A 23,758-nucleotide genomic window follows, 5' to 3' on the forward strand; every position below is an offset into this window, starting at 1 on the left:
GAATCCACAAATTCGGGCCGACTGTAATGGGGCGCAGGCTGGCTCCAGATTTGCACTAACCCAGTACAGTACCTTGAAAGCGCTGAGAATCAAAGACGATGCAAGGCGCTGCAGAGGTGAGTCATCATGTAGGCAGGTGCGGCGTTGGTTCCTTAATGCTAAGCAGGTAATTGGCATGTCTATGCTCGGAGAAGGTGCAGTGCACAAAGGAGGTGGGGCGTCACCGAAGCAAGTGAGGTGTCGGTTCCTGGAAGCTGTGCAGAGTCATTGAGCTACTGACGCCGCCGGACTTTGACAGGTGCAGAGAACAGGGGCGTATGAGACACATAATTTCTGGGGGGACACGGAAAACCTTGTCCACACGGTTGTGTATACCCGTGTATGTATGTGTGTGTCCGTGTGTGGGTGTGTGTGTTTTGAGGATGCTCGCTGCAAGTGTGGTGAAGCACCTAGGCAAATACTGTATTTCCCCAAATCTCCTTACTTTACTTCTTTAAATCTTACTGCTGCCTTCAAGCCTGGGTCTTCAAAGTGGTAGGTAGGGTCGGGCTGAGGAGGGACAGTATCAGACAGCAATCAACAGAGGACCTCTCTCCCTTTGTTCGCAGAAGTGCAGACTGCAAGCAGCTGTGGCTGAGATTATAAACAATTGCTGGAGGGTTGCAGTGCAACAAAAGTGTAGGGGGTGGGTGGCCTCTGTGACTGTCAGATTGGTCAGAGGTAACTGGGGGCTGGTCATAGGTCATGTGCAGTCAGGGTCGGCCTTTCAAGCTGGGCTTAGGCCCTGGTCACCAATTTTCTGAGGGCCGCATGGAGTTGTGTGCATTATGGTTATGCCAACAAGCAGCCCCCTTCTCACATTGCTACAGCCTTGTCCTTGTCCCTGCCTGCTTGTTTCTGTCTGATATGCCAACTTACAGTGGTTTTTTAGTACTTCATTATCATATGGCAGGTAATATTTTTAACACCCCTTTAGCCCCCTTCCATACCCTCCCTTAACCCTCTGACCCCTGCTTTCACTCATCATCAAACCCATCATTTGCCTGGGCAGCTAAGCTAAATGTGATTTAGGTGAGCTTTGGGATGTTTGTGTTCAAGTGCGAGTCCCTGCTCATCCAGGTACTGAAGAGTGTGCACAAAAGTAACCCTCTGCTGACTCATTGAGAGGCATATTATCAAGCACGGCATTACAATTATCGCCGCTTTAGCCGCAGAGAATTCCAATTGAAGCCCAAGTTGACACCAGAACATGGGCTTCTATGGGAATTCTCAAGGGCATATTATCAAGCCCATTATCGCTGCTTTAGCGACAGTTTTCTGCTGCTAAAGCGGCGATAATTTTAACGCAGTTTCTTGATAATATGCCGCCATATTCACTACTATCAGCAAGGGCGCCAAATGTCTCTCGCCCAGGACGCTATCTTAGCAAAGGCTGGCTCTTCCTGCAGGGCCATTAAAGGTAGCGCTTTTATACACTAAAGGCCATGTGAATTAAAGAAGTGAAAAGAACTATTGATGGACAGAATGCAGAACAATGTCATACATTCACCCCAGAACACAGAGATATGGGTCTAAATCCATCGTTTTTTTGCTCACCATGCCATTTCAGTTTGGACCAAGCCATATGCAAATCAGTCTTGACCCTGTGCCCAATGGGAACAGTCCAGCCCGAACTGCCAGGCCAGGCCCTCCCTTGACTGGAAACAAGCATCCTAGGACCGGATTCGGGGTTTCACCCCTCTTCAGCCAGGATAGCTTGATTCCAGTGGCATGGAGAGCACGGGACTCACGTCTGTAGCATACCCGTCCCACTCGGGGTGATGAATGCAAAAAGAACTATTGATGGACAGAATGCAGAACAATGTCATACATTCACCCCAGTACAGAGATCTGGGCCTAAATCCATCGTTTTTTTGCTCACCATGCCATTCCAGTTTGGACCCATCCATATGCAAATCAGTCTTGACCCTGTGACCAGTGGGAACAGTCCAGCCCGAACTGCCAGGCCAGGTCGTCCCTGGACTGGAAACAAGCATCCTAGGACCGGTTTCGGGGTTTCACCCCTCTTCAGCCAGGATAGCTTGACTCCAGTGGCATGGAGAGCACGGGACTCACGTCTGAGCATACCCGTCCCACTCTGGGTGACAAATGCAAAAAGAACTCTTGATGGACAGAATGCAGAACAATGTCATACATTCACCCCAGTACAGAGATCTGGGCCTAAATCCATCGTTTTTTTGCTCACCATGCCATTCCAGTTTGGACCCAGCCATATGCAAATCAGTCTTAACCCTGTACCCAATGGGAACAGTCCAGCCTGAACTGCCAGGCCAGGTCCTCCCTGCACTGGAAACAAGCATCCTAGGACCGGTTTCGGGGTTTCACCCCTCTTCAGCCAGGATAGCTTGATTCCAGTGGCATGGAGAGCACGGGACTCACGTCTGAGCATACCCGTCCCACTCGGGGTGACAAATGCAACAAGAACTATCATCTTGTGTGTTTTGCTGTTCGCCCTATGTGGGAAGGGTATGCCCAGATGTGGGTCCCGTGCTCACTACGCCACTGGAGTCAAGCTATCCTGGCTGAAGAGGGGTGAAACCCCGAAACCGGTCCTAGGATGCTTGATTCCGGTCCAGGGAAGACATGGCTTGGCAGTTCGGGCTGGACTGTTCCCATGAGGCACAGGGTCAAGACTGATTTGCATATGGCCATGTCTGAACTGGGGTGGCGTGGTGAGCAAAATAACGATGGATTAAACCCAGATCTGTGACTGGGGGTGAATGTTTTGCCAATGTGCAACATTCCGTCCATCATCTTGTGTGTTTTGCTGTTCGCCCTGTGTGGGAAGTGATTGCCCAAACGTGGGTCCCGTACTCACTACGCCACTGGAGTCCAGCTATCCTGGCTGAAGAGGGGTGAAACCCCGAAATAGGTCCTATGGTGCTTGATTCCGGTCCAGGGAAGACATGGCTTGGCAGTTCGGGCTGGACTGTTCCAATGAGGCACAGGGTCAAGACTGATTTGCATATGGCCATGTCTGAATTGGGGTGGCGTGGTGAGCAAAATAACGATGGATTAAACCCAGATCTGTGACTGGGGGTGAATGTTTTGCCAATGTGCAACATTCCGTCCATCATCTTGTGTGTTTTGCTGTTCGCCCTATGTGGGAAGGGTATGCCCAGACGTGGGTCCCGTGCTCACTACGCCACTGGAGTCAAGCTATCCTGGCTGAAGAGGGGTGAAACCCCGAAACCGGTCCTAGGATGCTTGATTCCGGTCCAGGGAAGACATGGCTTGGCAGTTCGGGCAGGACTGTTCCCATGAGGAACAGAGTCAAGACTGATTTGCATATGGCCGTGTCTGAACTGGGGTGGCGTGGTGAGCAAAATAACGATGGATTAAACCCAGATCTGTTACTGGGGGTGAATGTTTTGCCAATGTACAACATTCGATCCATCATCTTGTGTGTTTTGCTGTTTGCCTTATGTGGGAAGGGTATGCCCAGACGTGGGTCCCGTGCTCACTACGCCACTGGAGTCAAGCTATCGTGGCTGAAGAGGGGTGAAACCCTGAAACCGGTCCTAGGATGCTTGATTCCAGTCCAGGGAAGACATGGCTTGGCAGGTCGGGCTGGACTGTTCCCATGAGGCACAGGGTCAAGACTGATTTGCATATGGCCATGTCTGAACTGGGGTGGCGTGGTAAGCAAAATAACGATGGATTAAACCCAGATCTGTGACTGGGGGTGAATGTGTTCCCAATGTGCAACATTCCGTCCATCATTTTGTGTGTTTTGCTGTTTGCCCTATGTGGGAAGGGTATGCCCAGACGTGGATTCCGTGCTCACTACGCCACTGGAGTCAAGCTATCCTGGCTGAAGAGGGGTGAAACCGCGAAACCGGTCCTAGGATGCTTGATTCCGGTCCAGGGAAGACATGCCTTGGCAGTTCGGGCTGGACTGTTCCCATTGGGCACAGGGTCAAGACTGATTTGCATATGGCCATGTCCGACCTGAGGTGGCGTGGTGAGAAAAATAACGATGGATTAAACCTAGATCTGTGACTGGGGGTGAATGTTTTGCCAATGTGCAACATTCCGTCCATCATCTTGTGTGTTTTGCTGTTTGCCCTATGTGGGAAGGGTATGCCCAGACGTGGGTCCCGTGCTCACTACGCCACTGGAGTCAAGCTATCCTGGCTGAGAGGGGTGGAACCCCGAAACCGGTCCTAGGAAGCTTGATTCCAGTCCAGGGAAGACATGGCTTGGCAGGTCGGGCTGGACTGTTCCCATGAGGCACAGGGTCAAGACTGATTTGCATATGGCCATGTCTGAACTGGGGTGGCGTGGTAAGCAAAATAACGATGGATTAAACCCAGATCTGTGACTGGGGGTGAATGTGTTCCCAATGTGCAACATTCCGTCCATCATTTTGTGTGTTTTGCTGTTTGCCCTATGTGGGAAGGGTATGCCCAGACGTGGATTCCGTGCTCACTACGCCACTGGAGTCAAGCTATCCTGGCTGAAGAGGGGAGAAACCGCGAAACCGGTCCTAGGATGCTTGATTCCGGTCCAGGGAAGACATGCCTTGGCAGTTCGGGCTGGACTGTTCCCATGAGGCACAGGGTCAAGACTGATTTGCATATGGCCATGTCTGAACTGGGGTGGCGTTGTGAGCAAAATAACGATTGGATTAAACTCAGATTTGTGACTGGGGGTGAATGTTTTGCCAATGTGCAACATTCCGTCCATCATCTTGTGTGTTTTGCTGTTCGCCCTATATGGGAAGGGTATGCCCAGACGTGGGTCCCGTGCTCACTACACCACTGGAGTCAAGCTATCCTGGCTGAAGAGGGGTGAAACCCCGAAACCGGTCCTAGGATGCTTGATTCCGGTCCAGGGAAGACATGGCTTAGCAGTTCGGGCTGGACTGGTCCCATGAGGGACACTATCAAGACTGATTTGCATATGGCCTTATCTCAACTGGGGTGGCGTGCTGAGCAAAATAACGATGGATTAAAGCCAGATCTGGGACTGAGGGTGAATGTTTTGCCAATGTGCAACATTCCGTCTATCATCTTGTGTGTTTTGCTGTTCGCCTTATGTGGGAAGGGTATGCCCAGACGTGGGTCCCGTGCTCACTACGCCACTGGAGTCAAGCTATCCTGGCTGAAGAGGGGTGAAACCCTGAAACCAGTCCTAGGATGCTTGATTCCGGTCCAGGGAATACATGGCTTGGCAGTTTGGGCTGGACTGTTCCCATGAGGCACAGGGTCAAGACTGATTTGCATATGGCCATGTCTGAACTGGGGTGGCGTGCTGAGCAAAATAACGATGGTTTAAACCCAGATCTGTGACTGGGGTTGAATGTTTTGCCAATGTGCAACATTCCATCTATCATCTTGTGTGTTTTGCTGTCCGCCCTATGTTATGTTAAAAGTTTTTATAAAGCGCTCGTACACCAAAAGGTTTCATGGCGCTATAGGGAAAGATACGGCAGGAGGTAATGAACCAAGTAATTACAGATAAGCCTGTGTGAATAAAAGGGTTTTAAGAGAGGTTCTAAACTGAGAGAGAGAGATTTCAAGTCTAAGCTGAAGGGGTAAAGAGTTCCAAAGCTGGGGAGCCAGGACAGAAAAACTAAGACCTCCGTGTTTTTTTCGTTGAAAGATGGGATGACGAAAAAGTTAGAATGAGAAGAACGGAGAGCACGTGAGGGTGTGTAGCGGAGAACCAAGGATGAAATAAAGGCAGGGCCAAGGCCGGCTAGAGCCTTGAAAATGGTGCAGCCAAGTTTGAAGATACAACGCTTGGCTACTGGGAGCCAATGAAGGCTTTTCAATAGGGGGCAGACGTGTTGATGTCTAGGTTGTTGGAAGATAAGTCTGGCTGCTTGGTTCTGGACCAATTGTAGGCGATGGAGCTGGTAGGCCGGGATGCCGGCATACAATGAGTTAGCGTCGTCTATACGGGAGATGACTAAAGCCATGAGAACCAGAGTGAGAGCTTCGGTAGTTAAAAATCTCGAAATCTTACGAATTCTGCGAAGATGGAAAAAACAGGATGATACCACAGCGCTGATCTGGGCTTTCATGGTCAGGTCTTTACTGATTATAACTCCGAGGTTTTTCACAGAGTCAGCGGGTTGAGGAGGATTGCCTAACATAGGAGGCCAGAAATTGTTGTTCCAGGGATTGGGGGTGCCGCCAGTCAAAACCAACTCGGATTTATCAGGATTGAGTTTAAGTTGACTGGCGTTCATCCAGTTACTAATAAAACATAAAGTAGCCTGGAACCTAGAAGCAGACGTGGTAGAAGAGTCAATTTTAAACACTAGTTGGAGATCATCCGCATAATTAAAAGTGGCCACTTCGAAATGATGAAGAGAGCGGATCAGAGGAAGCATATACAGATTAAAAGAAGAGGGGAGAGAGAGGATCCTTGGGGAACACCGCAAGTCAGACTGACCCTCTTAGCAGAGAAGGTATCAAGGCGAACAGCCCTAGAGCGATTTTCAAGAAAGGAGGAAATCCATTTTAGAGCTGTTCCATGAATGCCAGCATCTCTGACACGGTCGATCAAAAGATTATGATCGACTGTGTCGAATGCGGCGGAAAGATCCAGAAGGATAAGGGCCTGAGAGAGGTTATTGTCGGCCCCTTTCTGAGTTTATTCATGACAGCAAGTAAGACCAGCTCAGTAAAGTGAGCTGGTCTGAAGCCAGCCTTTTGAGGGTCAAGAAAGGACGAGAGTTCAATAAAAGAGCTAAAACATTTGGTAACATGGGCTTCTAAAATCTTGCTGAGATAAGGAAGGAGGGAGATGGGGGGATAGTTGGTGAGAATGGAGGGATCAGCATTGGGTTTTTTCAAGATAGGGACGACTTCGGCAGCTTTGAAAGAATCTGGAACTAAGCCCAATTTCAGCGAATTATTGAGAAGTGCTAAAGGGGGGTCACGACATATAGAGAATTCCTCTTGAAGGAGATGAGAAGGACAAGGATCAGTGGGGGAACCAGAACCGACCTTCTTTACAAGTGTAAGAAATTCCTCCTTCGAGATCAGAGGTATTTGATTGAGTACTTGCAAGTTCTTAAACGAGGTCATAGGAATTACAGGGACGACAGGCGGGGGGATGCTACTTTTGATGGTAATGATTTTCTGCAGGAAGTAATCATTAAGAGCATCACATAACTGTTGGTTTGGAAGGGGTTTGGCCGTTACTCTGACAGGCAGAGATAATTCGTCCACGATGGCAAATATATCTTTAACTTTGGATGCGGAGTTGGTGATTTTCAAAGAAAAGTACGTGGATTTAGCCTGAATTATGGACTTTTTGTAGTCATTTAAAAGCCTGATGTATATGTCTTTCTTTTCCAAGGAGTAATTACGTCTCCAACTGCGTTCTGCCTGTCTAAGCGCTAGTTTCTTTAATTTTAAGTCATTGGAAAACCAGCATTGGGCGTCGTGAGGGCGTCTAAATGTGGATAATTTAAAGAGAGAAACAATATTGCTGGCAGAATCAAGCCAGCATTTAATAGCGGCAGCCTGTTTATCAAGGCAGTCCGTTTCAGCAGGAATAGTAGTAGAAAGTAAGGAATGAAACTCGTCCTTGTTAGCCCGGTTCCAGTTTCTGGCCCAATATTTGCCCAAAGTCAGGGGTTTAGGGGAGGGGGAGTAATCCAGAGAGAAATAAATAATATGGCGGTCGGACCAGGGACATGGAGAAATGGATGGGGGAGAGATAGTCAAATTGGCAGTCCATATCTGATCCAAGATATGACTCCTGACATGGGTAGCAGTGTGGGAAGGGTATGCCCAGACGTGGGTCCCGTGCTCACTACGCCACTGGAGTCAAGCTATCCTGGCTGAAGAGGGGGGAAACCCCGAAACCGGTCCTAGGATGCTTGAATTCGGTCCATGGAAGACATGGCTTGGCAGTTCAGGCTGGACTGTTCCCATGAGGCACAGGACCAAGAGTGATTTGCATATGGCCATGTTTGAACTGGGGTCGCGTGGTGAGCAAAATAACGATGGATTAAACCCAGATCTGTGACTGGGGTTGAATGTTTTGCCAATGTGCAACATTCCGTCTATCATCTTGTGTGTTTTACTGTTCGCCCTATGTGGGAAGGTTATGCCCAGACGTGGGTCCCGTGCTCACTACGCCACTGGAGTCAAGCTATCCTGGCTGAAGAGGGGTGAAACCCCGAAATAGGTCCTAGGATGCTTGATTCCGGTCCAGGGAAGACATGGCTTGGCAGTTTGGGCTGGACTGTTCCCATGAGGCACAGGGTCAAGACTGATTTGCATATGGTCATGTCTGAACTGGGGTGGCGTGCTGAGCAAAATAACGATGGATTAAACCCAGATCTGTGACTGGGGGTGAATGTTTTGCCAATGTGCAACATTCCGTCTATCATCTTGTGTATTTTGCTGTTCGCCCTATGTGGGAAGGGTTTGCCCATACGTGGGTCCCGTGCTCACTACGCCACTGGAGTCAAGGTATCCTGCCTGAAGAGGGGTGAAACCCCGAAACCGGTCCTAGGATGCTTGATTCTGGTCCAGGGAAGACATGGCTTGGCAGTTCGGGCCGGACTGTTCCCATGAGGCACAGGGTCAAGACTGATTTGCATAAGGCCATGTCTGAACTGGGGTGGCGTAGTTAGCAAAGTAACGATGGATTAAACCCAGATCTGTGACTGGGGGTGAATGTTTTGCCAATGTGCAACATTCCGTCCATCATCTTGTGTGTTTTGCTGTTCGCCCTATGTGGGAAGGGTATGCCCTGACGTCGGTCCCGTGCTCACTACGCCACTGGAGTCAAGCTATCCTGGCTGAAGAGGGGTGAAACCCCGAAACCGGTCCTAGGAGGCTTGATTCCGGTCCATGGAAGACATGGCTTGGCAACTCAGGCTGGACTGTTCCCATGAGGCACAGGGTCAAGACTGATTTGCATATGGCCATGTCTGAACTGGGGTGGCGTGCTGAGCAAAATAACGATGGCTTAAACCCAGATCTGTGACTGGGGGTGAATGTTTTGCCAATGTGCAACATTCCGTCCATCATCTTGTATGTTTTGCTGTTCGCCCTATGTGGGAAGGGTATGCCCAGACGTGGGTCCCGTGCTCACTACGCCACTGGAGTCAAGCTATCCTGTCTGAAGAGGGGTGAAACCCCGAAACCGGTCCTAGTGTGGTAAATTTGAATTACCTAGACTTAATTTATGCGGTAAAATACAATACGAATAACTCAGTAAAAATAAGAGGCAGAATCCGTGGTATTTGAGGTTATAAAAGGGAATTTATTCCTTACAAAGGAATGATGGTTCGAACCAGGCAATCGAGTTCCGTCACCACGAAGGTTCAGGAAGGGATCAGCAATACATTATTGACAAGTTGTCATATTTATATTAAAGTGCATTACAGTAAAGACATATGCAGAAGGCGTTACAGCTGATAAGAATACACATACGTAATGGAAAGGCGTTACAATAGGCGTGCATAGAGGCGTATACTAAAAACGTCATTATGATGATGACACAAGTGGGTGGATCCATAAGAGAATCCTGCAAAGTCAGCAGAAATACATGGCAGAGATGCGCGCGCAGCCGCATGACGTGTGATTGACGTGTAACTAGAGGGTGAAGGGAACTTGACATTTAGCCCTACATGAGGAGACAGAAGTCTGGGGTGTCAGGACAACCTAGTCCTAAATCATATCTAGTATCTTGTGTTTAAGGAACTATATTATCTGGAAGGAAAGGTCTTTTCGGACAAAGCCTATTCTATACTGACTGCTAGTGCGTGTACAAGCGTCTAAGTGTCTACATGAGATGCGAGGGGGCATGGGCCTACCATGGTAACGAAAAGTCATGAATTACTTGCACGGAGACAGTAAGGCCGGGCCCTTTGCTCTGCAGCTGGGGGGATGTTTACCTAAGCTACTAGACAGGAATGCATTTCTTGAGGAGCGGAGCAGATAACTTGAAGGTTGAATACAGTTTTGGCAGGCAACAGGCCGGGCTAGGCACCGTTAGCCGCGCAGGAAGTAAGACAAAGTTCATGGATACAGATGCAGGTCCAGGCTGGAGCATTCAGAGGCAGAAGCAGGAAAAAGCTCGATGGCAGAATTCAGGGCCTACCTTGCCAGAGCTGGAAAACGTGAAAAGTATACCATGTAAAGACGGTGGCAAGGCATACTTAGGAACGGAATATCTGGCCCATTCATGGCAGATATGAAAGAGTACATATTAACGTTGGACACAATTGTATTTGCGTCTTCATAGCTTGAAGTGGAGGGAACATACATGTACTTGTAGCATGTACATGGAGCCGTTGGGGTCTAGATAGGGGACACAATTGACCATAAAAATTCATATTTCCTCATTCCCTCCTTGTCCCCTACGGACCCTCATGAAATATCGATCTTCAGGAATCCATCAATCTGTTCATGTAGCATCATTTGCTCTTCTTTCTTCTTCCGGGATCTTGAATGAAAACTTGAACGTGGAATACACGATGTGGCATACAGGCCGCAAATCGCTGGTCCACATTGTAGACATAGGCAGCAACTAAATACTACGAGAAGGCCAATACCTAGGAAGGATAGGACTTTCCATCCCCAGGCTGACAATATGCTCCAGAACCAACCGGACCATGTCCAGGTGCCTGGATTCTGATGTATCTGGTTAGCAATCTTGTGAAGACGAGTTATGGCCTTATATACGGATGGCGCGTTTTCTGGGATGAAAACACAGCAACTTGATCCGATGACCCTACAAGCTCCGCCCCTATCTGCTAGGATGACGTCAAGGACAAGACGATTTTGGAGAACAACAATCCGCATCGCAGACTGCTCCTCTGTTAAGTTGCCTAGGGCAGAGGTAGTTTCATTCACTACTGCTTCAAGGGTTCTAGTTAATCTACGTATCAGTTTACTGTTTGAGACCACACCTATGTAAGGAAAGAGACCTTTATTGAAGTCTGTATATTGTTCCCATGCTGTTTCGGTGTAGTCAACAATCGGGACATCTCTCTGGGGTCTATGGTGTACTAGATTGGTATTTCTATGATAATCAGGAGGGGCTAGGAAAACAGGTGGCAGAAGGAATGCAATGTAACAGGTACCATCCCAATCTAGGGGTAGGCGTATATATGCGGTGTGACCACAGATGAAGTAGGAGTGACGGGAAGCTCTAAATGTAGACTTGCCTTTATCACTGAATTCGATCACAGTAGTACATTTACTATGACCCAGATGTACTGAACCATTCTTTCTTACACATAATTCACCTTTGACTGGTAATACGGACATAGCAGGCAAGACTAATGTAGCTTCAGATTCTATATTCAGAATCATGATGTTAAGTGTAAAATTACCTAATCCATATACTTCATTTTCTAGATCAGTTCCTGTTCTTTTGGGAAGTCCCTCCTTGTTAGGATAACAAGCTTTAAGCAAAACTAAGTTCAGGTTTCCCCATACCCAGTTGCTCTGGTAAACTACAGTGTTTGAATCTAAAGAGTTAATCAAACTAAACCATGCTCCACAGGAACCATTGTGCGTAAATGGGTACGGAAAGAGAGGCAGAACTCCTTTGTACTTCTGATAGGGAGGGAGTCGGCCACATATCCAACAATTTGTAGCATTGCTGGTCTGATGGAAATGGTGTAACATACTAATGAATGTGTTGTTGCGCAGCGCAAATCTATAGGACAATTCATGTGGAGGTAGTTCACTAAAAGAATGTTCGGCAGTAACATTGTAAGCACGCTTGAAAATAGGATAGTACATGTGCAACAGTATACTTGCAGCAATAATAAAAAGACTTAGAAAAAACATAATCAACAATGTCACTATACAGTGACTATGAAGTGATTTACAGTATGCATGTTTCTTGAGCTGTTTCTGTCTATTTCTCTCTCTCATTCGGTCTAGAGGGTACATGTCAAGACTTAATTCAACCGATTCACCTTGGAGAGGACTTAAACAATCGAATTGTCTGACTTGCTAGACCTTAGTTTCAGTTTGTATTCCTGTGATTTGGTCTGTTCAACCAGGGGGAGTTTTGAATCAGTCTCTGGAAGGGGGCAGGGCTGAGAGTTCAGATCGGATGGTAGTCCATGAAATTTCTTGATATGACTCGAGTGTAACCAACCCTTGCGACCCTCGACCTTCACTGCTGTCCTCGTCGTTAGAAGAACCAGCTTTGGTTGTAGCCAGCGAGGCTCCAACGGGCTCCTCCTGTCGAAGTTTCTGATGAAAACTAGATTTCCAGGAACCACTTCATGGGGCTTTACCTCGGTGTTGTCGGGAAAGGCTGCAGCTACCTGTGAACGGCAAGATTGTAGTGCAGACATCAAGGAAGCAAGGTAATCTGTCAGCATATTACAATCAACATCAGTTATTTTGCGAGGTATAGGCGTCCCCCACATATTTGGTGGCCTACCGAAGACCACCTCGTACGGGGATAGCCCTGTGCGAGAGTGTGCTACCATTCTCATGTAAAATAGTGCAACTGGTAAGGCTACTATCCAGTCGACGCCTTTCTCTCTACAGATTTTTGAAAGTCGTATTTTCAGGGTCTGATTATGACGTTCCACGAGACCTGCTGCCTCGGGATGTCGGACACAGTGGAATTTCCATTGATAGCCTAACAAGAGTGAAATGTGTTTCATTAGCTCGGATGAGAACGGCTGGCCATTATCTGAGTACACGATACGGGGCAAACCATACCGTGGGAAGAATTCACGAACTAATTGTTTGGCAGTAGTCGGGGCAGTGTAATCTGAGACGGGATACGCCTCTGTCCAACGGGAAAGAGCGCATACAACTACGAGGACATATTTGAATCCTCGACATCGTTCCATCTGGATATAATCCATCTGGAGGACTTCAAAAGGATGATCGGGAGGTTGAAATCCACCCTGTTCTACAGGTACACCTTTACCTGGATTGAACTGACAACAAATCATGCAAGTTCGGACTTTCTGTTTGGCTGCAGCTCGTAAGTGTTTGTTGAACCAAATGTGTTGAATACTGTCTAACATAGCTTTTTCTCCTAGATGTGCTGGACTATGTATTGTGTTAATGATAACTTGAACCATTGAGTCGGGGAGAAACCATATAGATTTTCCCTTCGTCATCCATCCCTGATCTGTTTGGATCCCTCCTAATTCAGTCCATTTCTTTATTTCTTCTGGCGTAGCATGTGTCTGTATGTCAATTACATCAAGGGCGGGATCCTTAACTGTCATGCAGTGTGTCGGCGTCGGAACTATTGTCTTTGTCAAGTCAGTTGCATGAGTCTGATTCTGTGCTGTTTGCTTAGCTGTTCGGTCTGCTAGGTCGTTACCCTGGGAAATAATATCGGTGACTTTTGTATGAGCTTTACACTTCATGATAGATATTGAAATAGGCAGATGTATTGCATCTAATAGAGCTTGAATGAGGGGGCCGTGTTGAATGTTGGCACCGTGGGAAGTCAAATAACCTCTCTCTTGCCAAAGGACTCCGAAGTCGTGTACAACCCCGAATGCATAACGTGAATCTGTGTATATGTTAACTTTTCTATTCTTGGCTTGAATACAGGCTTGTGTCAGGGCAATAAGTTCTGCTGCTTGAGCTGATAATGTGTCAATACAATTTGTCTCAATGACTTCGGTGTCTGTCGTGACTGCATAAGCGGCCACTAACTTTCCTGTACTTGTTCTCATACATGAACCATCTACATAAAGTGTCAGGTCTGGGTCTGGTAATGGGACATCTGTCAAGTCTTGTCTGGGTTTCGTCGTAATAGTAATGACTTCAATACAATCATGTGTCAGTGGGTCTGTTCCACTTAATGGCAAGAGTGTGGCAGGATTTAATGTACTACAACGTCTGATTTCTATGTGTGGCTGAAATAATGTGAGTTCGTAACCTGTCAGTCGTGCTATAGTCAAGTGTTGTGTTTGTGTCCGGTTCAAGAGAACCTCTACTGCGTGTGGTACTTGTACTGTCAATTGATGTCCTAATACTATGGAATCGCTTTGTCTGATCGCTAGAGCTGTTGCTGCAACTGATTTCAGGCACGCAGGAAGAGCTTGAGCTACGGGATCTAACGTGCTAGAAAAGTAAGCACATGGCTTGTGTGATCCTGCTTGTTCCTGCGTGAGTACTGACAAGGCAGTACCTTCACGTTCTGTAACAAAGAGTGTAAAAGGCTTACTGTAACATGGTGTCGCTAAAACAGGTGCTTGGCATAAAGCTTTCTTTAAGTCTTCAAAAGCTTTTGTATGTTCTGGAGTCCAAGGGAGGACAGTCGATGTCGCTGCCTCCTGAGTTGTCAACTGAATGAGTGGTTTAGCTAAAAATGCATATTGGGGAATCCACTGCCTGCAGTACGAAGTGAGGCCTATAAAGGCCCGTACCTCCTTTTGTGTCTTGGGCTGTGACATGTTGACAATTAACTGGATGCGGTCAGGTGTGAGCTGTCTCCCCCATTTGGACAGCAAGTGCCCTAGGTACACAACTTGCTGGGCACAAAATTGCAGCTTTGAAGGGGACACCTTGTGCCCCTTGTCGGCTAGGAAATGTAAAACCGTCAGTGATGCTTTTTCACATTCGGGTTCGCTTCGGGCGGTGATCAGCAGATCATCGACATACTGAAGCAGTGCAGTGTTGACTGGCATGTGGATACTGTCAAGTTGTCTTTTCAGTGCTTGGCTGTAGATGCTAGGACTTTCTGTAAATCCTTGAGGCGCGCGTGCGAATTTAAAACTTCGTCCATTTAAACTAAATCCGAACAAATATTGGCTTTCCGGATCGATTGGGACGCTAAAGAAGGCGTTCTTGAGGTCAATTACAGTAAAGAACGTTGCCTCTGAATCAATAGCTGTCAGTAATGAAGAGATATCTGGGACCACGGGATATTGTGGTACAATGCATTTATTCAATTCTCGCAGATCAATAACTAATCGATATACTGGGGGTGCTTTTGGATCAGTTCGTTTAAGAATCGGAATGATCGGAGAATTACATACATTGGAGTCGGTTTCTACAACCACTCCTTGTGCAATGAGCTCGTCAATGATTTGCAGTAAAGCCACTACAGCATCTGGCGGTAACTTGTATTGTCGCATTCGTGGTAATACCACTCCTGCTTTGAGTGTGACTCGATATGGTGTAATGTGCATACAACCTACATCAGTGGGGCCTTGTGCCCATAAATGTGCAGGTAGATTCCGTAACCGGTGATCCATGTCTCTTGACACGTAGTGACCTTTAAAGTCACGCAAAAATAGTCGTACTCCGTCCGGAGAACAACATATTATAGCTCCTAGAGCTTTCAATGTTTTTATACCTAACAAGTTTTCTGGGCAAGATTTTGTAAGCAATAGATCTGTAGTCCGTGTTAATGGACCGACTGTGAATGCAAGTGGTTGTGATACTTCGTTAATAGTAGGCTTTCCTGAGAAACCAAGGGAAATATTTTGTGAGCCTGAGAGGGGTGCCCCTGGGACTTCGTCGTGACTTATAGTTGTTCTGCTTGCCCCTGTATCAAGTAGAAACTTTCTGTCTTTCCCTAATACTTGACTCTGTACATAGGGACCCTCTTGATCTACAGGAACCTCAATAAGGGGAAAGCCAACTTCCCTCTCTAGGCTGTTTCATGTGTAGCGCTGATACTCCGTATAGTCATTTTGTGCATACTGGTACATCTGTTGTGTCGTATTTTGTGTTGCAGCAATAGGCTGTGGCTGTGGTTGTGGTACGGTCTGTTGTGCAGCTTGCATTGGCTGTACATTCTGAGGTACTTGTTGTTGGATCTGATCCTGTCTAGGCGGACGTGGTCTCTCCTTGGTTTTACCCGTAGAGATATTATGTTTCAGAACTGCACAATCGTTTATATAATGACCTGGCTGTTTACAATAGTTGCATGTCCCTTTAACGGGAACCGCTGAATTACTGGACTGTGTCGCACCCTTTTTATGACCGTCAGCTGGAACTGACTGAGCGACGAGCATTTTCATTTTCGTGTCTTTCATACGTCTTTGTTCGTGTTCTTGTTCTTCTCTAATTCTATTCTGGTGATACTGTAACATTTGTAACATTTGTGAAGGAGTGTTAGCTTGCCAAGTGCTCTCAACTTTCAATACTCTGTTTTTAACCTGTGGCAGGGAATTCTCGACTAGTTTTGTTACAAAAAGGTGTGGATATGACTCACTATTTGCTTTCAGGCCGCTATTAATACCAAAACATTTTTCAAATCGGGAATAAAAATCACTAGTGTCTTCATCGGGTTTCTGTTTACAAGCTGAGATTGCTCCCCAATCTTCCTTTTTCGTAGTTAATAAACGTGGCAATACTTGCACTAATAATCCTGTCAATGCTTTTGTTTTGTCCCCAAGCCCTACGCCTGCAGTTCTGTTATTTTCTTTGGTTTCTAATGCGGTCCAATCAATCTTTTGGTCTCCCACTTCCCACTCTTTTTCTTTGAGTTTCTCGTAAATACCGGCAGGCAATAATACTTTCAATATTTTCATAATGTCTGGATAGGTATAGTCACCCATGAGTAACATGTCCTTTAGTTCACGGTGAAAACCTGCTGGATCTTTGTCATGGCTGGGCACTAATTTTTTCATTTCCAATAGTTCTATTTTAGTTATGGGCGTGTACACAAACACGCGTCTAAACGTATTGTCATCATTTCTAACTGGGTGCACTTCGCGTAAGGGATTCTGTCTGTCTATGTAATACGTTTTTCTCTCCATGGAAGGAGCTGGATCATGTTCTGGACACAAAAAGGCACTATATCTATGTCGGTATTCTAGAATTACTTTAATTAGATCGGTACCTAGACCTCTCCATTTATTCATGAGTAGTTCTATCAATATATCAGGTAGGAGACCAGGATCGGAGTGTTGGCCTTTATATAATATAAGGAGATGTTGTATCATGTATATACTAGCTAAACGCTGTTCGTCTGGGGCGAGATTCAGAAACGTGTGTGCTAGCGCATCATCACTGTATTTTTCAGAGCTGTCAGCCCATTGTACTGCTGACCTGGCTAATTCTTGTTCATCCATAGAATTGAGCACATGGTACCCCCTTCGTTCTCGAAGTAATTTATCAGTAGCCTGGAATAAGTGTTCAGGGGTCCTTGGATTTGTGATAACTGTTTGAAAAATTCTGTTACATTCTGGATGTGTCGGACGTATTGTTTTATTAAAGGATCTTCCTTTTCCTACATAAGCTATCATTTGTTTAGCTGGTAATTCAAATTGTCCTGTATTCGTTTCTGACTGTTCCTCCTCCTCTTCCTCTGATTCAGTTTTATCTGCTTCTACTCTGCTTTCATGTATTCGTTCTACTTCTTTTCTGATCCTTCGGCACATGGCTTCTATAAACTTCTGTTTATCATGTCTCCCGTCTGTTATATTCTGACCCCATTTGGTAAGTGCTTGCATTTCCTCCGAATCTACCTCAGGCCTATCTCTATTTCTGATCAAGCAGTTTATGAAAAAGCGTAACAATAATTTTTGTATGTCTACTTTCTGGTATTCCATGGCTTCGGCAATACTTTCAGGACCCTGCCCTGATTGGATAAAGCGATATATTTTGTCTAGATGTTCAACCATTCCTGGTAACGTCATTAAATAGTTTGCAGCTCGTCGCAAACGTACTGAAGATAGCAACATTCTGTTGTGTTTTCCTGGCACTGGATCATATCTACAATCTGTAAGAGGCTCATTTAATATATTGTCATTAGCTCTTTGGGGTGTACGTTGGTATGCTAAATCCCTATAAGTCAATCTAGTTGTTGGCGGTGGCGTGGAAAAACCTCCTGTCGCACCTCCTGAGGTGCCAAGTCCAAAAGGATTGTTGGGTGTACGGTAGAGAGTGTGGGTGCAGGAAGGACTGTAGAAACAGATGGAATTGTTAGAACTTGAGTAGGAGTTTGTTGCTGCGGAGGTGGGTGCAGCTGATTTTGGTGTTGTGCGTCGTTAACAGGTGGTGTGCGTGGCTGCGCACCATTAGCATATTCGGGGGCTGCATCGTCTAAATAGGAAGAAAGGAAAATGTCTTTTGCGGTCTTGGGATGTACTTTAATCGGGAGTAACGGAGGTGGCAGATCCTTTGGTACCTCCAAGGTGGCCTTAGGCAAACCCTCGGCCAGAAGAGGATACATACCATTCATAAGAGTGTTTCGTTGTCTATCTACTTGTTCTGTTTTTACTCGGATACCTTCGTTAATTAATATGTTTTCTCGGGCCTTTTCTGAATCTTCCCTACTTTTCTCTTCCTTTCTGAGCGCTTTCTCTGTGCGTCTATGCGATTCTTTACGCCATAGTTCAATGGCATCTTTCTGTGACTGTCTGGCTTTCTTTTTCCATAATGCTTCTTCTATTCTCATGATGCAATCTGCATCCCATGTTCCAGCAGCGGGCCATCTCTGACTCTCTGCTAAATCCTTGGTGTAGTCCACCCATAGATCAAGATATAATACGGCATCTAGGCCATGTTTATGGTACATAAAGTACCCTGGGGTGTCCCTAGGTGGGATGGGAACAGCTTCCTCGAGTATCCCTTTTCTAGTTCTTATCTGTCTTAATTTTGAAAATAACGGCATTTTAATCCTTGCTACTTAATTCTTACTCGGTCTTGAACACAATAATTACAATAAACACAATAATGAAGGTCGAACAATCACTCATACCACGACATTTTAAAACATATCAAAACATTTTAGAACGAACAATAATAATTAGAATAAAACTAGTTAACTGCATAATACTAAATATACTGTATGTACTGCTAAACAGTACAGATACACTGCTAAAACAGTGTAGACCAGGTCTGTGTACCCAGACCCGTCTTGACCGGCACAAATTAATGCGCACGTCTAGATGCGTCCCCAGCAACGGTACTCACCGGGAAGCACGGAACGGAAGGCCTCGGAAGTCTGGACTGGACTAGACCAAACTGGACTGGACTCGACTCGTGACTTAGATACTTCGGAACTTCGGAATCTGGTGGGCCTCTGTATACCTCGGATCTTGCTCTCTCAGCTAGGCTCTGGTCGGGATTCTCCGCACTCCTCACCGCCTCGTCTGGGTGTTGATCGCAGCCTCAGTCGCCCCCGTTGGCCTGAGGGAGATACAGGAAATCCTGCGGGTACGCGTAATTGTCCGTCCGGCTGTGGCAGGAGACCGGGTCTGCAACGCACCTCCGGCGCGTGGGGTGTGAGAGGTGTCCCTGTTCGGGCGCCAATTATGTGGTAAATTTTAATTACCTAGACTTAATTTATGCGGTAAAATACAATACGAATAACTCAGTAAAAATAAGAGGCAGAATCCGTGGTATTTGAGGTTATAAAAGGGAATTTATTCCTTACAAAGGAATGATGGTTCGAACCAGGCAATCGAGTTCCGTCACCACGAAGGTTCAGGAAGGGATCAGCAATACATTATTGACAAGTTGTCATATTTATATTAAAGTGCATTACAGTAAAGACATATGCAGAAGGCGTTACAGCTGATAAGAATACACATACGTAATGGAAAGGCGTTACAATAGGCGTGCATAGAGGCGTATACTAAAAACGTCATTATGATGATGACACAAGTGGGTGGATCCATAAGAGAATCCTGCAAAGTCAGCAGAAATACATGGCAGAGATGCGCGCGCAGCCGCATGACGTGTGATTGACGTGTAACTAGAGGGTGAAGGGAACTTGACATTTAGCCCTACATGAGGAGACAGAAGTCTGGGGTGTCAGGCCAACCTAGTCCTAAATCATATCTAGTATCTTGTGTTTAAGGAACTATATTATCTGGAAGGAAAGGTCTTTTCGGACAAAGCCTATTCTATACTGACTGCTAGTGCGTGTACAAGCGTCTAAGTGTCTACATGAGATGCGAGGGGGCATGGGCCTACCATGGTAACGAAAAGTCATGAATTACTTGCACGGAGACAGTAAGGCCGGGCCCTTTGCTCTGCAGCTGGGGGGATGTTTACCTAAGCTACTAGACAGGAATGCATTTCTTGAGGAGCGGAGCAGATAACTTGAAGGCTGAATACAGTTTTGGCAGGCAACAGGCCGGGCTAGGCACCGTTAGCCGCGCAGGAAGTAAGACAAAGTTCATGGATACAGATGCAGGTCCAGGCTGGAGCATTCAGAGGCAGAAGCAGGAAAAAGCTCGATGGCAGAATTCAGGGCCTACCTTGCCAGAGCTGGAAAACGTGAAAAGTATACCATGTAAAGACGGTGGCAAGGCATACTTAGGAACGGAATATCTGGCCCATTCATGGCAGATATGAAAGAGTACATATTAACGTTGGACACAATTGTATTTGCGTCTTCATAGCTTGAAGTGGAGGGAACATACATGTACTTGTAGCATGTACATGGAGCCGTTGGGGTCTAGATAGGGGACACAATTGACCATAAAAATTCATATTTCCTCACTAGGATGCTTGATTCCGGTCCAGGGAAGACATGGCTTGGCAGTTCGGGCTGGACTGTTTCCATGAGGCACAGGGTCAAGACTGATTTGCATATGGTCATGTCTGAACTGGGGTGGCATGGTGAGCAAAATAACGATGGAATAAACCCAGATCTGTGACTGGGGGTGAATGTTTTGCCAATGTGCAACATTCCGTCCATCATCTTGTGTGTTTTGCTGTTCGCCCTATGTGGGAAGGGTATGCCCTGACGTCGGTCCCGTGCTCACTACGCCACTGGAGTCAAGCTATCCTGGCTGAAGAGGGGTGAAACCCCGAAACCGGTCCTAGGATGCTTGATTCCGGTCCATGGAAGACATGGCTTGGCAGTTCAGGCTGGACTGTTCCCATGAGGCACAGGATCAAGAGTGATTTGCATATGGCCATGTTTGAACTGGGGTCGCGTGGTGAGCAAAATAACGATGGATTAAACCCAGATCTGTGACTGGGGTTGAATGTTTTGCCAATGTGCAACATTCCGTCCATCATCTTGTGTGTTTTGCTGTTCACCCTATGTGGGAAGGTTATGCCCAGACGTGGGTCCCGTGCTCACTACGCCACTGGAGTCAAACTATCCTGTCTGAAGAGGGGTGAAACCCCGAAATCGGTCCTAGGATGCTTGATTCCGGTCGAGGGAAGACATGGCTTGGCAGTTTGGGCTGGACTGTTCCCATGAGGCACAGGGTCAAGACTGATTTGCATATGGCCATGTCTGAACTGGGGTGGCGTGCTGAGCAAAATAACGATGGATTAAACCCAGATCTGTGACTGGGGGTGAATGTTTTGCCAATGTGCAACATTCCGTCCATCATCTTGTATGTTTTGCTGTTCGCCCTATGTGGGAAGGGTATGCCCAGACGTGGGTCCCGTGCTCACTACGCTACTGGAGTCAAGCTATCCTGTCTGAAGAGGGGTGAAACCCCGAAACCGGTCCTAGGATGCTTGATTCCGGTCCAGGGAAGACATGGCTTGGCAGTTTGGGCTGGACTGTTTCCATGAGGCACAGGGTCAAGACTGATTTGCATATGGTCATGTCTGAACTGGGGTGGCATGGTGAGCAAAATAACGATGGAATAAACCCAGATCTGTGACTGGGGGTGAATGTTTTGCCAATGTGCAACATTCCGTCCATTATCTTGTGTGTTTTGCAATTAAAGAAGTGAGACAAGAAATTATTTTGTCTTCTCGTTCCCCCCACCCACCTTTGTCCCGTTGTGTCCCCCTACTCCAAAATCTGGGGGGGATATGTCCCCTGCATCCCCCACACTTCCTACGCCCATAGGAGTGGAGGTGATGTGGCGATGCGTGGGTTCCAAAGGCGGTGCAAATGAAGCTCTGAGGGTCAAGCCACGAGGCTTCAACTTTGCGGTGTTGAAATCACACCACATTGCCACAGGTGCAGAGTCGGGCACCACAGACGTAGATGATGCGGTACTCAAGACTTCGCTGTGGTGGTCCTCCAGAGGCACTGCGGCGGTATTGGGGACTGCGTTGCAAGTTGCGGTCGTTGAGCAGGGACCACAGATTCAGTGCAGGCAGCGGCGCGGTGTCACCAAGAGAAGCATTAGTTTTGAAGTGACGCTCGAAGTCGATATACTGGTTTTGTCTTTGTAGCACAGAAAACTCACCTCCCAGGGCCCACTTGGCAGAGTAAGGCTCTCAACAGAGGATCCCAGGTGCTGCAGGCGACGTCTTTGATGGCCCTGAGACTTCCAACAGGAGGCAAGCTCAACTCAAGCCTTTGAGGAAACTTTAGAAGGCAGGATGCAGACAGCAAAGTCCAGGCAAAGTCCAGTCCTCTCACTCCCAGCAAGAAGCAGCAGACAGCGGGTCAACACACCAAAGCAAGCAGCAAAGTGACAGTCCGTCTTGGCAGTACAGAAGCTCTTCTTCCTGACAAGATGCATTCAGTCCAGAAGTATTCTGAGTATGTGGTTTCAGAGGTCCATTACTGATACCTATTTTAGCCTTTGAAGTAGGGAGACTTCAAAGAAACTTCTTTGTAGTGCACAAGGCCCTGCCCTTCCTGGCCCTGTCTGCAGACACACTACAGGGGGCGGGGGGGGGGGGTGCAGCTCTTTGTGTGGGAACAGGCACAACCCTGTTCAGGTGCAAGTGTTGTCTCCTCCCACCACTCTAGCTCGGGAAGACCCATCAGCCTGGTGATGGGACATCAGGGTATGCAGGGGATACCCCAAATCCATTTATGTGTGACTGTCTAGAGTGAATTCACAGAGCCCAGCTGTCACCTTGACCCAGACATGTATTCTAGGAACAGGCACACAATGGTTAAAGTAAGAAAATGCCAACCTTCTAAAGGTGTCATTTTCAGACATGCAATTTAAAAACGAACCTTATTAAAATATGTGTTTTTAGAGTGTGAGTCCAGAGACACCAAACTCCAATTTTCTATCTGCTGCCAATTGGAAGTTACACTTGTAAAGTGTTACAAGGCAGCTCCAATCCTAACCTACGGGAGGGATAGAGCTTGCTGTAGTGAACTACCAGAACATGTAAAACTCAAAAACTCATGTCCTCCCTTATAAATACACTGCACCGTACCCATGGGGCTACCTAGGGCCTACCTTAGGGGTGCCTTACATGTAATAAAAGTGAAGGTTTGGGCATAGTAAGTAGGTGAACTTGCCAGGTCGACATGGCAGTTTAAAAGCAGTTTAAACTGCACAAACAGGCTCTGCAGTGGCAGGCCTGTGGCATGTTTGAAGGGCTACTCATGTGGGTGGCACAATCCGTGCTGCAAGCCCACTAATACTATTTGGTTTGCAGATGCTGGACACATGTAGTGCACTGTTCTAGGGGGTTACCAGTAAATCAAATATGCCAATCATGGAGGAACCAAACATACCAGGAGAGAGTATATGCACTTTAGCACTGATTAGCAGTGACAACATGCCCAGAGTCCTAAAGCCATAAAAAAGAAGATTAGAAAATAGGAGGAAGAAGGCAAAAAGTTTGGGGCTAACCCTGCAAAAAGGTTGCAGGCCCAACATTTACATTGAGGTTGGCGGACGAGTTACTCTGTCAAAATGTGATGGATGTCCGGTCCGCCTTATTACGAGTGCCATAGGATATAATGCACTTTTAATATGGAGGAAGGTCTATCCGCCACATTTGCGACAGAGTAATGCTGGAGCGGGAATCAGTTTCAATTAGAAATCTCTGTTTACCATCATCCGGGCCATGGATATTTGCTGTAGTTTTAGAGAACATCAAGAGCTGTACATCACATAAATTATAATCATAATCAATAA

The sequence above is a fragment of the Triturus cristatus genome, chromosome 4_1, assembly GCF_964204655.1.
Source record: "Triturus cristatus chromosome 4_1, aTriCri1.1, whole genome shotgun sequence".
NCBI lineage: Eukaryota > Metazoa > Chordata > Amphibia > Caudata > Salamandridae > Triturus > Triturus cristatus.